Source organism: Danio aesculapii, chromosome 12, assembly GCF_903798145.1.
Source record: "Danio aesculapii chromosome 12, fDanAes4.1, whole genome shotgun sequence".
NCBI lineage: Eukaryota > Metazoa > Chordata > Actinopteri > Cypriniformes > Danionidae > Danio > Danio aesculapii.
In genome coordinates this window covers 11,671,667-11,685,013 of record NC_079446.1, presented here as the reverse complement: position 1 = coordinate 11,685,013, position 13,347 = coordinate 11,671,667, and positions in this window count along the sequence as shown.

Here is a 13,347-nt window from a genome sequence, read left to right as displayed (position 1 = left end):
CAAAAATTGATTTTTATTTGAAAACAAGCAAAAGAATCTTATGTCAAAGGGAAAAACAAGATTATTTAGCTTGTTTTAAGGGAAAAACTCACGTGATATTAGTATATTATTTCTGAAAACAAGACTGTTTTGCTTGTCTAAAAAATGCATCTTGATATAATTTTTAGATATTTGTACTAAAAAGAAGACAAAAAAATGTAAGAAAACATTTTGTAGTGTATATACTATTGACTATATCTATAAACCATAATGAAACCTGTATCATATATTTTAAACAACATTTAATGATATTTTTTATTTAAAGGACGTGCATCTTGTGTCTTGGAGATCTAAACTTATGTTCCTGTAGTGTTTGAATCATAAAAAAACAACGGCATTTCTAAAGAAATAAACAACATGCAATGTTGAACACTGGAGAGCCTGTGTTACTAGTTTTCTAAAATCTGATAAAACAAGTGTCTTTCCAACATGAAGGAATTTTATGAGTAATATTAGAGATTTGTGATTATACACATTTCCATTAGAACAGTGAAAGCTTCTGAAAAAAAAAAGATAACTCTTGATCTCAAAATCCCAACCTTTTTTGTTAGGATCTCGAATTTGTAGATTAACTTAGTATCGCAATAAAAACAGTGAGGAAACCTAACCATCTCCATCGACTAAAATGGACAGTTTGCTCATTTTATTAATCTGAGATAAAATGGTGAGATATAACGGGATTATGATAAAGCCTGAACTGAGAAAGCCAATAAACCTCATCAACATCTTCATCTGCTTATCCAGGGCCTAAATGGAAGCGGTAAATGGAAGAATTACACAGTTTTAAGAAAGATTTTGTCTGTGTGTCTCAAGCAATTCAGATTTGTTCAGAATTGTAAATTTGTCTCTCACAACTCCGAAAACTCAAAACAAATTACATTTTAAATCCAGTAACACAATTTACTTCAATACAACACTGTTTATTAATTTAAACCAGCCATTTTAAGTACTATTTGACAACAATTCAGATTCGGGAATTGAAATGAACCGTCAGTCACTGTGCGTTGTGAATGGTTCAAACCCTTGTGTTTACAAAGCCGCCCCGGATGATGATGAGCTGCACTGCTGACCGAAAGAGCTCAAAGTCCACAGCAGGGGTTACAGGCACGTACAGTCAGAAACACTCAGGCTGACTTCTGTTTTGGGCTGATGACAGACTACAACTGTGAGTATGACATTACTAAAAAAAAAAAACCCTAACACAAAGATATACCACATCATGTTACTTTATACAACGTAAGGTTTATTTGAAAAACATAAGTGACTGTAGGTGTGGGAATATTGCATATGGATTATGTTAAGCAAGTTTTGGTGTAAATTGATAGAGTTCTTAAGTATGAGGGTTAATTATATTTCGCTATAGACGTTAAATTATCTTTTTTTCGTTTCGTTTATTTATTTTTTACACAAAAGGTCACAAGAGACTAATTCATGTGTTCAAGTTAAAATGAAATATTACTGGAGAAATAAATTTTTAATAGTAGTAATATTAATTCGATAGTTGCCATTTAAAGACAGTACAAGGTCGAGACAATTGGTAATACTTAAAGTTAAGATTGAAACAATATTGCGACATAAATGATATTTCTATATAATATTAAGAAACATAATTTTATGTTTTATGTGTGATATGAGTTTTTCCATATAGTTGTCATCTGAATGTTTAAAAACGTGGGTGATACTACACTTATTTTGACTTGGCAGTGTCTACACATAATATTTTAAGTCATATTATAGTATTAATGTTTACGTCAATATTCATATATTGAATATCATATGAAGATATTCTTCTCGAAGAGATGTTTTGCTTTCATTTTACAGTCTCATGATGATTAAACCACTGACTGTACTTTACTACAGATATTTTAGTTTGACTGTTTTTGATGCATAATATTAGTATCAGTATCAAATATGGCGAATCAGTGACACCAATTGTTTAAAATTCATTAGCAGAAAACTAAATTAGTTCCCATTTTTTAATTAAAAGAGTTCAATTACAAATTCTTGCATCATACCACACATTTTAAAAAATGGTGTTTAAGTTCAGAAACTGAAAATGTTATTTATTTTCTAAAACTTCGAAAACTGCTCTTGATCACTTACAAATCTACAGTAAATTAATATCAAATTTCCCTCCACAGACGTTCCAGGCCCCTTCAATGGCTGATTATATTTTGTACTATTTCCAGTAAGTATGACTTGCTTTACAGCAAAACATCACTTTATTACATCTTTTGTATTTTTACTCTTAAACGCATCAGTGATCCCATCACGAGCATCCATTGAAGTGGAAAAGGATCTGTAAAATGTTCTTTACACTTAAACAAAATGGCTTACCTTTAACAAAAGTTCATTTGAGGGACAAAAAACGCTTCTTCTATGCCCTTACAGAACAAAAATATATTGCAATATACCAGAATTTATATTGCAATACATTAGAAAATATATTCCAATGTATCGGAAACTTCCTCATATATTTGAAAATATATAGCTATATATCGATGGACATCCTATTGCTATATATTGATTTATATACATTGATTAAAATACATTGATATACAAACAAAAGTGTATTACATTATTGCATGTATTTTTATGAGTTAAGCAAGCTCATGCATAGCTTTACAGAGAGGTTGATTAACAATAGTTTGAATCAGATTTTTGCATGACATTCATTATATTATACATTATATAGCCATATGGATAGACCGTATAGAACTACAGTTGAAGTAAGAATTAGTAACCCCCCTTTGATTTTTTTCTTTTTTAAAGAATGTTTTTTTAAGAATGTTTTCTTTTTTAAATATTTCCCAAATGATGTTTAACAGAGCAAGGAAATTTTCACAGTATGTCTGATAATATTTTTTCTTCTGGAGAAAGTCTTATTTGTTTTATTTTGGCTAGAATAAAAGCAGTTTTAAATTTTTTAAAAACAATTTTTAATGTCAATATTATTAGCCCCTTTCAGCTATATATTTTTTCGATAGTCTACAGAACAAACCATCGTTATACAATAAATTGCCTAATTACCCTAACCTGCCTAGTTAACCTAATTAACCTAATTAAACCTTTAAATGTCACTTTAAGCTGCATAAAAGTGTCTTGAAAAAAAATCTCTCCGTTAAACAGAAATTGGGGACCAAAAACAAACAGGGGGGCTAATAATTCTGACTTCAACTGTATATATATATATATATATATATATATATATATATATATATATATATATATATATATATATATATATATATATATATATATATATATATATATATATATATATATATATATAAACACACACAAATACAAACAATGCATCTTCCAGTGAATAATGTGGGATATATTTCAATATACACAACAATATATTAAATAGTATATATAATATGTGTTTATTCAGTATATGGAAACGGCAATAATTGCAGTATTGTCCCATATATTGCAATATAACTTACATATATATTTTTAGATAATATATCATATGATATATTATAATGTAAATTTCACAATATATGGAGACACATGAAATATATTGTGATGTAATGTATTGAGAAATTATTTTTTTTTTGCGTAAACGTGGCATCACTGTGAAATCGCTTTTCCTGATTTTTTTTTGTTTCGTTATTTTTAGTTTGTTTGTAAAAGACCAGACTAAATCAATTTTGATGTCTTGATGTCTGTTTAATATCTGTTTTGATGTGCAGGACGTTGCTGACGCCGCTGCTGATTCTGTTTGTGAGTCTGTGTCTGCTGAGATTCTGCTGCAAACACTGCAGGAAACACACAGACACTGATTCAGAACTCGACCTGACGAACAGCGACCACATCTATGTGATTCCCAATCCAATTCACATTAGAGAAGAGACAGAAGAGAGAGACGAACGAGACGAGATAGTGACTTATGGAAATCCTGAGTTCACACCACCGCCATATGAGCTCGTCTGTCCACCTCCATCATATGCAGAGGTACAGCTATCTGTCTGTCTGTCTACATTAGTCTAGCCCACTCACATGTGTGAAGCACACTCAATTAATCGTGTTTTTCCAAGATATGGAGTGATTAGGATATGCAGATATGCAGTTTGCACCAGACACATTTAATCACTCCACTTATCTATAAAAGCATTGTGCATTTCTGAGTGTACTTCACACAGGTGAGTGGGCTTGACAAGCCAGCTGTAGAAACAGTCTTCTCTAAATGCATCAGACACTATTTAAACTCCATCTTACAAGGACTCAATAAGGAAAACAATGTTTACTCATTAATTTACCACAAATAATGTTGCACTACTGGCTTTTTCAACCTGAAATACCTATTTTGCACAATATCTTGCACAATGTTGTTCTGTTTTATGTAAAAGCACTTGTGTAGTCTGTCTTGGGTTATGGCAGGCCTGTAGCCAGCCTGGTGAAAGGGGTCGTTCTTTTTTCCAAAAGTGGACCTTTTTATATGCTTCATTTTATTATTTAATTATGAGATCTAAATATGACATGTTAGTGACATTTTAAGCCCTATTTTTAGCTGGACTAGCTTGTCAGATGGTCATCATAATCACACTTTTTTTATTATGCCAAAACTATTTCCTTAAGATTTATAATAAATAAATGTGAAATAATAGTTATTTTTAAAATACATATATTTATTACATCAAATATCATTAGAAAAATAGGAATCTATTAAAGTTTTAAATTAAAAACTGCTGTCGTTTGTACTGTTTTGTAGTCTATTGTCATTAATTATGCAAATTACTGACCAGCACATAAAAAAATGTGGTCATTTAAATATAAAATAATTAAATAATAACAACAATAATAATAATAATAATAATAATAATAATAATAATAATAATAATAATAATAATAATAATAATAATGGCGGTTCATTCCGCTGTGGCGACCCCGGATTAATAAAGGGAAAGAAAAGAGCGAAAAGAAAATGAATGTATGAATAATAATATTAATGTAGAGATTCACGATTTTTCTATCCTCTCTTGTACAAAAAGTACATTTGAAAATTCATTAATAAAAATGATAGCCAAAATAAAATTTAAATCAATTTCAATATGGTCCGGTATTGGTGCTTCACACCTTTTTATTGCTCATTTTTTGTTTCAAGAATAAAGTCCAAGATTTAGTAAACCACAAAATGTCTCTCTGTCAAAGTTTCCCAAACACTTTTGCTCTATTGCTCAGTTCAGCACAGATAGCTCCGCCCCAAAACCACTGGTGTTTGACAAAAATTACAAACTTAAGCTTTACATATTCGCTTAAGCAAAATTTATCTGAACTATAAATGATATGAGAGGACTGTTCGATGTTGGAAAAACTGCCATTGTAAATTTTCTTTTTTTGGTGATTTATATATTCTCATACAAGCACTCTTGCGCTACAGACAATTTAGTTTATTCAATTCAACTATATAGCATGTCTTTGGACTGTGGTGGAATAAAAGTTACCTGTAAAATGTTTTCTGTTTAAATACAATGCAGTAGCGAAGGATGACTTCTCTTATGTCAGATTATAAACTGAAAATATTTGTTAGCATTGGCCAAAACTGATTAGCTGAAGTCATGCAGAAGCAACAGCCAACAGAGGATTCCGCTTGGACAAATGAGCTCATGCATGGGACAAATTCTGAACCTTTGTTAATGTAAACTCCACACAGAAATGCTAACTGACCCAGCCGAGGCTCAAACCAGCAACCTTCTTGCTGTGATGCGAACATGCTCCCCGCTGTGCCACCGCATCACCGCAAGTTTATTTATTTAGCACCGTGGTCATGCAAGACACGACATTTCATTCCACTTTATGTCCACGCATGTATTGGAATGACAAAAAATCTCAATAAGTTGACTTTATTTAGAAAAATAATTGCTGCAAATGTTACATAGCTGATTGTTTGAGTTCATAAAACTGAATACAACGTTGTATCAACAACTTTTTTATGCTTGTACACTGTAAAAAGCAGTTAGCTGACTTTAAAATCAATGGCTTTTCTCACTTTCTTAAAAGTGATTAATTGACTTTACTTTAAAATCTGAGTAAATTAATTGTCTTATATTTATGTTCATAATTATACAAATAAAGTTGTAAACTCAATAGTTCCAAGCTATAACAGGTTTACTCACTTTTTAAAATTAAAGCCCACTTGTCACTTTTAAGGCATCATGTGTTTACTCATCTTCCTCAAGTTAAGTAATACAGTGTAATGTATAGGGATTTATACAAAAATACAGTTAATTTTTACATGGGCAATGTCACACTTGTAGCAGTGCAATGTGGCTGTATATCGGCACTGGTAGGAGGCGTGTGTTGGCTTAGTGTATTAGATATTGCGTTTACAACAGCATAATCGTGTGTATAAAACATAAAATTAAACATGGATGCGCAGCTCTTCAGATCAATGTGCTGTATCCATTTCTTTTGTGTTACTATTTTTTTTATTTTTCGTTTATTTATTAGTCATTATGAATTTTTTGTTCAATTATGTTCTTTATTCTTTATTTCTAAATTATGTTAATTACTCACCCATATCTCCATCCAAACCCTTGAGACCTTCACAGCCTGATCCCACGAGGAATGTAACTATTTTACATTTTGTCAGTTTAGTGGCTAATTTGTACAAAGTTCAGTCATACGAAAATGGGGGATACGCAAATCGTACTATCATTGGGGGATAAGCAAATCGTACTATCATTGGGGGATAAGCAAATCTATCTACTCTATATAACACATTAACATATTTATACACATAGCTAGGCCTGAATATAATCTTTATTAATGCTGTCAAACGAATTATCGTGTTCAAAAAAAGCTTGCTCACATGGATGTATTAAATAAATGTTTATAACATGCGCCTTTTCTTCCATTTTATCTTAAACTTTCTCCCCTTTTATGAGCAAAAACATTTGAAAGTCTATAAAATCTGTTTGGCATTTCTTATTTTGGCCAATTTAAACAATTATAAACAACTTAAAACAGAAATTTTTGATGTTCTGATAGCGCTTCCAATGTTTGAATAATCACTTCCTCCCCTTCATCTGAATTTCATGCGTCATCGATGATATCATGTGAAAAAGACCTATAGAAACTTTCTGATTTTGCAAAAGAAATGTGTGAACAAAAAATCAAGTAGGGGAAACTATTAAAAATACTTTAATAATAGTCCCAGGAACTTTATTTTGACTTCACATCATGGTACTCTAACTAACCCTTTAATCATCTTTTTGTCTTCCAGGCCAGCTTTAAACTAGATATTTCTGATGTTCAAGTGACTGCCGACTCAGAGATGGAGAGTTCCTACGTGTCTCCTCCACCGTACAGCCCACCTTTAGACATCACGCAACAATAGACTGCATGCACTTCTTGTAGGTGTGTCTAAATAACTTAACTAACAGAACGATGCCGTTTATCTTTACATGTCTGTAATTGTGTTTCAAAGTTCATACCAAAGGTTCATAGCAAAGTCTGTTATGCAATTATGCAAGAGTCCCACGGTTTTTGCGTCAGACATCATTCTTATCGTGAAAACTCAAACTTTTATTGCTTTTTGAAGCACGTCTGAAGTTTATCCATGACCTCGATAACTTATTTTATTTAAATTAATTAAAAAATTCCTTCAGAGTCAATGTGTGTACAAATAAGGCATATTAATTTCTATGAATACCGCACATCAGATATAACTGATCAGTATAGACTGAACTAAACATCCTGTGCATTCCCTTAAAGGGGACCTATTTTGTCCCTTTTTACAAGATTTAAAATAAGTTTCTAATGTCCTGAGAGTGTGTATGTGACGTTTCAGCTCAAAATATTACATAGATAATGTTTTATATTTCTTTTAAACTGCTCCTTTTAGGCTTTGATCCAAATGATGCTGTTTGGTGAATGTTGCCCTAAATTCAAATGAGATTGTGCTCCCAGCCCTATTTTCAAAAGAGGGCAGAGCTAGAAATGCCTATGTGTCAGCATAGTGGCAGATTTAAAAACAAGATTAACGTCCTATGCTAACAAAGGAGAGATTGTCACTAATGGGCGGGGCTAACCCCCTCTGATGACACGTATAAAGGGAGAACGTCAGTCAAAGTGTTTCAGCAGACTATATTTATAAAGTGTGATTATAAACAATAGAATTAGTAAATGTTTACCATTATAAGCTGGTTATATTCACACACTGTTGCCACACATTTGTGTTTAAACCCCTTATAAAAGTGATTTTTGCATAATCGGTCCCCTTTAATACTAAATGTCCCTTTTTATGTTAATCATGCATAAAATACCCATACTGTCACATTAATATGCTGCTTTTTCTTGTCAATGTCAGAAACTAAATGTATTTGCAGATGGAGCTAGTCTTTTGTTGTTAAACCCTTCACATACCTCTGTATGAATGTTAAAAACTGCATTATGAACTACCTCATGATGTGTGACGAGACATATATAGATTTATTTTGAATACTCTGAAATGTTTTGAAGTATCTTTGGTCAGACAGGGTCAGTTCAATGCACCTATTTTCTAATGTAAATGTTTCAATGAATGTTCTTTTGAATGATTTTTTGTGGAAATTGTGGATGGCTGCGTACATTCAAATAATACACACAATTTTTTAAAATGTGATTGCAAATTTGATTGCTGGGCTAAATCGCTGGATAAGCCTACAGTTTTTTTTTTGTCTTGATTGACAAATTTACACTATTACTGATTGAGTTGGCGTTATATTCCCAAAGCAGTAATTCAGTTCTTAAAACTCAAATCACAATTCACAAGTTCCAGTTTTCTCAACCTACAAAACTCTATATAAAAATGCCCTAATTTTGCACAGGGTTAAACCTGGGATGAAAATCAACTTTTGGAAGCTGTTTGGACAGAACTGTGTGTAGGTATAGACTGTCTCTTTTTTAAATTTACTGATGTTAAAATAGGATCCAAATCCCTCCCATTTTGAGGCCCACCGCAACGTGATGTAGGAGTGCGGTTTTCCACCGAATTGATTGACTGGTGCCATAATAACATGTATACACATGTACACAAAACATTTTTTGCAAAGAAACTGGTATTAAAACATATGTTACAACTTTCTGTGATCAGCTGCACATTAATAATTCATTATTCAAGTTTAAAACATTTTTAAAAAACAGAGCATGTTTGTAATAAAGAGAGAAAAACCGCCATGACATTCTTAACCTATATTCACCACGGCCACATGGTGTCAGTAAACGCACATGTGTGTGTGTGTGTGTGTGTGTGTGTGTGTGTGTGTGTGTACTGAAAACGGCATTTGTATGAGACTCATCATTTCAGAAAGGCGTGAATAAACTCCACCACAAAGACATCAAATGTACTTACTTGGTATTTTTGACTCGCGAGCTTCTTCTGCGTATGTTTCTATCACTGACTGCTGTTTATCTGGCGTAACGCAGGTGAAGCAGACACATACGTCTGAGCGGTGGGCGTGGAGAAGCAGCTCATTTGCATTAAAGCCACAGGCTACAAAAACAGCTACATAGTCCTCAGACACCAAAATGGGCATATTCTACATCACATAATAAATTATCTGATGGGTATTTTGAGCTGAAACTTTACAGATACATTCTGGAGAGACCAAAGTCTTATCTCACATCTTGTAAAAAAGGTTCCCCTTTAAACCATCTTCTCTATCAGAAAACACAAACGCATGATATAATGAACTCAAACTATCACATGCAGAACAATTATGCATGTGTTAAAATTCACATTATAGAAGGGAATGAGTATTTTCCAAAGACACTGTGATAGAATCTATAGGGTATTTATACAATGTTAGGTATATATTTACTGTAAATTTAGACGAGTGAATTGCCATTGATCTTCTGAGTATACTCTATCACATGCTGTAGAAATTGAACAAAAGAACTTTGTTTTGTTGCTCATTACAGTATTAGTTGTTCTTCCACTAGGCCTACTGTCGTTTTGTTGAACAGAGAGAGGCGATTGCCTGGGCCGATCCTTCCCAGAGATGTGCTGCTGATTAGTGTATTTTTTTTCCTTTTAGTTTTTGTGTACTGTTTACTGAGCGTAAACTCTTAATGCATACTGAGTTCATACTCATAGTTTCTATTACAGCAGTTTACATCTGTAATATCTTACAAGTTTTTATTATTATTATTTTGTTTTATTTTTGGAAATATGTATATGTAGCCATGTAATTAAAAACACAAAACCATTCTAAATGCTTGTCCTTGTATTTAATTGTCCATTCATCCAAGCACTGATTCTAGACTAGCAGGTAAAGGTTTTAGTGAGTGTTTTGAGGTGATCTCACTGGTGTTTTCTAGCCAGTGTAGTCTTTGTATTTGTTAGGTTCTTGTATCATTGGAGGCCAATGTTTGAAGAGAATATTTTTGACACCAATATGTGTTTTTACTTGCAAATGTGAGGTCTGTGCAAGTTGGTGCATAGTTTTACGATTGTGTTTATAGTTGCGAGAACATGAAGAAATGTTTAATGAATTGTGTGTTAAAGGGGTGGTCCAGAGTGTATTTTTAAGGCTTGGTCGTGTTTATAAGATGCAAAGCAATGTGTGTTCATGCTTCATTTGTAAAAAAAATCATGTTACTTTTTAAATATCTTACTTTGATTATATACCGCTACTCAGCTAACATAAAAAATGACTCATATTTTCTAGTTCCTCCGAAAGCCCGCCCTCAAGAGGCTCTGATTGGTCAGCTAACATAATGTGCTGTGATTCGCAAATCGGCTCCACATCACCATTTAAAGTATCACGCCCCTACAAGCACGCGCTTTGCCTCTGCTGTGTACTGTCAGTTAGGATATCTGTTAGCAGTATCAGTTTGAACCTAAGTCAGACAGAAAATGAAAAGGATGAACCTCACACCTGTTCTCTAAAATAACATCTGACAAGTGTCTTTCACATATATTCGGAATAAGCATGTCTAAGTAATATAAAACGTTCACATATCTTTTGCGAGTTTGTTATTTGAGATGTTGAACGCATGGAGAGCGGCCGCAGAGAGAGACACTGCAGCGCTGCAGAAGATTGTGGCTGTTTACATCGGACAAATATGGACAAATATGAAGTTGCTAAATTCTTAACAGTGACAAACAGCGTTTCCCATTATTTACATCCTTGTTTAAGTCCTTGCTACAACATACAGTTAACGCTTAACTGTGCATGTAATTGATCAATTTTAACAAATAAAAATACTTACAGGTTGTGGCTCACAATCTACAACTTCTTCTATTATTGTTGAAGGAATTTTTAGCTGAATCCAGCACTGAACTGGGAGAGATTCTGGAAGCTCTCCTTTGTCAAATGCTATATATTTTTTTAATTCTCTGGAACATAATTAAAATTAAGCTGTAAGCACTTCTCTTTGTGTCGTTTCCTTTAGAAACCCAAATACAGAACCAGAACAAGCTCTGAGGAAATAGCAGCTTTTGGACGACATTTTAGCTTTCTCTGCTATAACAGCCTCTGGCCACGCCCCTTCGCTGCGCGGGTTGTATCGCACGGTGAATGTGCGTAACCTAAAGCGTTTGTGATCTCACTAACCCAGACGTATTTTTTTGTAGTCCCCAAACTTCATTCACTGTAGGCTTTTCTAAGCTATCTCTGTAAAAGCCAATGTCTTTCTTTGCATTGATCTTTGAGCATATTACATTCAGAAATTTTGTTTGTGTTCACACAGCTACATCACACATCAACTAAAGTTTAAAATATGATTTCGTAGTGGACCACCCTTTTTAAGGCCATGACACCAAACCGACACCAAACAAATGATGAAAACCAACTGTTGTCGCCTTGCGTTGGTTCACGTCTCATCCCATTTGGACCAAAAAGCAGTGCGTGAACACACCAAACGGACAACAGCCGACAGATTCAAGAACAGATTTGGGAGGATTTGTCTTTTTGAACCATTCGCACAAGCGAATCCCTCCCTGTTGACTTATTCATGGCAACACTTGTATTAAATATTCAATATGTAATTGACAACCAGAACTCTTTCTTACAGTCGCCGGGAAGTGCAAAACAATATTACAAAGTGTGAAACACTTTTACAAAGCTCGAAACAAATTTACATTTTGAAAAACATTTTTACCCATCATAAGACACAATTACATAGGAAAAACTATTTTACCAAGGACGAAACTAATTTATATTTTAGAAAAAAATTAACAAGACGCAAAACACATTTACAAGTCCCGAAACAAATTTACAATTACAGATTCCTTACGGAAAGGGAATGTCCCACACACTGGGAGTGACGCGAGGAAAAGTGTTGTTGTTGGTGAGTACGGTAAATTTGTGCAGTGGAATGGCGTAAATAAAGCTTATGGTGACCGAACATGGACTGTGGTCGAGGGATGTTTTGCCCATTTTGTGGCAAACACATGAGCAGCTTAACACGGTTTTGCTTTATGTGTGGTCGCTGGTCGGTGTTTGGAGTTTCTAAAGGACGCGGACCAGACGGAAACACTAGACATACAGCATCACTCCATCAATGTGTTTTATTGAGTGAAAAAAAAAACAGATTACTTCCCACCCACATGTGCAAAGAGAAAACAAAAGCAGCATTTCCTACCATTATCACAGTATATTATCAGTCAACAGGGAGGGATTCGCTTGTGCAAATATGTCTTGACAATCTAAAAATGCAGATGTTTGCAAATATTTGAGAAATGTAGCAAAATTACAGCCGGGCTCTTTGTAATCCTTCTTGACCTGAATTGTTTACTTGCTGCATCACTTTTGTTTTGTAATTTTGTTCTTGCGCTTTGATTCATTGCTGACTAACCAATCAGAGTGCTCTATTCAGACAACGACGACATTCTAAATGTAACAAGTCGGACCGATCCTGACCAATGGCCCAACGAAGCTAAACAGCCTATTATGTAATAATTAATTAATTTATTCATTTTCTTTTCGGCTTAGTCCCTTTATTCATCAGGGGTCGCCACAGCGGAATGAACCGCCAACGTATCCAGCATATGTTTTACGCAATGGATGCCCTTCCAGCTGCACACTAACACTGGGAAACATCCATACACTCTTGCATTCACACTCATACACTATGGCCAATTTAGTTTATTGAATTCACCTGTACCACATGTATTAGGACTGTGGGGGAAACCGGAGCACCCGGAGGGAACCCACGCCAATATAGGGAGAACATGCAAACTCCACACAAAAACTCCACACAGAAATGAAAACCTTCTTGCTGTGAGGCAATCGTGCTATCCACTGTGCCACCGTGACGCCCTGTGATATTCGCTAAATACAATACAATTAATGAATAGACATGAACTACTGA